General features: G+C 30.6%; 1 long non-coding RNA gene across 1 annotated transcript; it reads left to right on the forward strand.

Annotated features, from left to right (window-relative positions):
* The first annotated feature begins 1,515 nt into the window (after nucleotides 1–1,515).
* LOC104220559 (uncharacterized) lies at nucleotides 1,516–2,618 on the forward strand. The gene is made up of 3 exons (XR_709538.2): nucleotides 1,516–1,580; nucleotides 1,934–1,972; nucleotides 2,420–2,618. It is a non-coding gene; the product is annotated as an uncharacterized lncRNA (long non-coding RNA).
* Nucleotides 2,619–2,839: the final 221 nt, after the last annotated feature.

A 2,839-nucleotide genomic window follows, 5' to 3' on the forward strand; every position in this document is an offset into this window, starting at 1 on the left:
TCCTAATGACGAGTTGAATTGCTTAAATCACATCGGATTAGTAAGTGAATTTCTAAAAGATTGAGCTTCATTTTCTTGAATTGTAAAAAGAGAATTGGATTTTCCTTGGATAGTTGTTCCCTAATGAAGTCTTGATTAGCTGTTTGAATATGTGATTCTATGTGTACCCGCGTCGCATGTATGATTCGCGAGTAGGGTGTTTGTTTATTTTATGTTGATCGCGTCGCATGGATGATTCGCGAGCGGGGTAATAGATGCATCTATGGTTCGCGCTGTTCGACCCTCGGCAGTGCACATTTTACATTTATGTTGGATCGGGTCGTACGACCTCGGCATGATATGCGCATGTTTGTATTGTTGCTTGAGATTTATAAATGTTTACATTTGCCTTTCCTGGCCGGAGATAAATTGATAAAGATAATGAAAAGTAAATCTTTGTAAATCCATTATTATTATTTGGGAAGTTGTTTACCTGTTATCTGGCTTTATGAATTATAATTGTTGTTTTAACAAAAATTTCCTGATCTCCTCATATTTTTACTATATTATCATTGGACCACTAGTAAGTGTCGAAGTCGACCTCTTATCTCTACTTCTTCGAGATTAAATGGGATACTCATTGGGTACACGTTGTTTTCGTACTCATACTACCTTTGTTGTGCATTTTTGTTGCACAGGTTCATATGTGGCTAGTGGCATAGCGGCATGGTTGATACGGAGACTTAGGTGAGCTGCATTTATCGAGATGACCCGCAGCCAGCAGAGTCCCCTTCAGAGTCTTGTATTGTATTTTCATTTTTGTCCACTTGTATTTCGGACAGTTAATGTATTTTATTTCATTTCCTAGTAAATGCCCATGCACACCGGGTTCTGGGATGTCTATGGAAGTAGTCAGTATTTTGAAATTGTTAAAGATATCATTATTTATTCAGTGAAAATTTATTCCTTATTGTTTAAACGTATAAAAGAAGTGATTTCAGAAACATTTAAAACGAAAAGTTACTAGTTATTTGTTGTTGGCTTGCCTGACAATGGTGTCCGACACCATCACGACCCTTAGTGGATTTTGGGTCGTGACATTAAATAACTATAAGATCATTGTATAACTAATTATAGATATTTAAATAGACAATAAATATATTTATAATGGTTTGGTCCTTTATTAAATAAGGCATTACCATTTTTTGGATATGTCAAAGTAATTATCACATTACGTTCAACGAGATTAGTAATCACGAGGTGTTTTATTGAATTCAATTTTTTTTATCTAATATATCACATTTAAACAACTATGATCTTGTATCTAATTATAATGATTAGCAATTATATTCTCTTTGAATAATAATAAAACTTTATTCATGAAAATATTTAATTTATTCTACTGTGTATAATGTAAACTAAATATTTATCTACATTTATAATTTTTGTACATAAAAAAGTTAAAAATAGGAGTAAAAGTCTAAAAGTTAGGGATATAAAGGAAGAATGAGATCCCAAAACCTACCCCTCACCCTTATTTTATCTCTCCAGCCGCTACACCCTCTCCCATTTCCCAACTCCTCAGTCATCCACTAGAGAAGGCATGTTTCTATCTTCTTTAAATCTCAGTACTTTTTGTCACTAAGTACTAACATATATATATATATATATAGTATATATCTTTTGTTGCTTTATTTCTTCCTTTTTATTGTTTTCAATGTGTACAGCAAACTTTATTTGTCAGTTGTGCTAGAGCATCTTTATTCTTCTTCTTAGTTAATTGGGAAAAGAAAAAATTGGAAGGAGAAATTTTTTAATTTTTATGTTCATTATTAGATTGATATATGAGTAACAATTTATCATTTATGGTTGAACCTTCTGAAATATGATTCAGGAAATGCTTTTAATCATTTTTTATGAAATTAATTTTGATCCTTTTCCTAGGTGATTTCAGGTGATTAAGACTTTTAATCGTTATCCCGCTTTCATCGATGTGAGTTCTATTGGTATTTCCTACGCCTATTGTTCCCCTATTGTTCCCCTATTGTTGCTCATATTAATATATCTATGGGTTCCTTTCCTATAATTCTTCCATGAAATGATAATGTAGGACTACATGATTGTTCCTTGATGAGCTAAGTCTTTGTTAAAAGGAACTTCTAAGGCAAAAGATTTAACTGTGTTCTAAAGTATTTGGATCTTTACTATCCGTTTTAAGATTATTGAGAGTTTCATTATCTTATAAAATTGGTCGTGTAAGCATATTAAGGAGATATTAGTAAAGCTATTACTAATTTTAAATTTTTCTAAAAAATGATTATTCTGAACCATTAATAAAGTGTATGTATATGTTTATATATAAATATATATATATATATATATATATATGATCAATTATTTTTGGTTTTCTAATATTAATTTACTTTATCAAAACTGACAGGCAAATTGTGAAATCTCAAGCTAAGACCGATATTGATCAAAATAAGGTGCAATTGAAGCAATGACATGCAAGAAGGGAGAAGGTTGTGTGGTTTTTGGTCTCAAGCAAAATATTGCTAGAACGATCCGATTCATAGAGAATTATATATTGTAAATGTTTTGAAATTTTGAATATACAATTATGTTTAACTTGGAACCTATTTTGGAATTTAAAAGATTTGGATTCTTAGCTTAAAAAATTTTGTGCCTAACAATGCTTATGACAAATTCTTCAATTTGCAGCAATAGAATTATTGATGCGTAACTAAATATATATAATTGCCATGTAACAAGAATATGGATATATATTTTTACTTTTTCTAGCAAATGCAAAAAAAATTGAGCTATAAATCTATACATTTCATGGCAAAAAAATGGATTC

Source organism: Nicotiana sylvestris, chromosome 5, assembly GCF_000393655.2.
Source record: "Nicotiana sylvestris chromosome 5, ASM39365v2, whole genome shotgun sequence".
Lineage (NCBI taxonomy): Eukaryota > Viridiplantae > Streptophyta > Magnoliopsida > Solanales > Solanaceae > Nicotiana > Nicotiana sylvestris.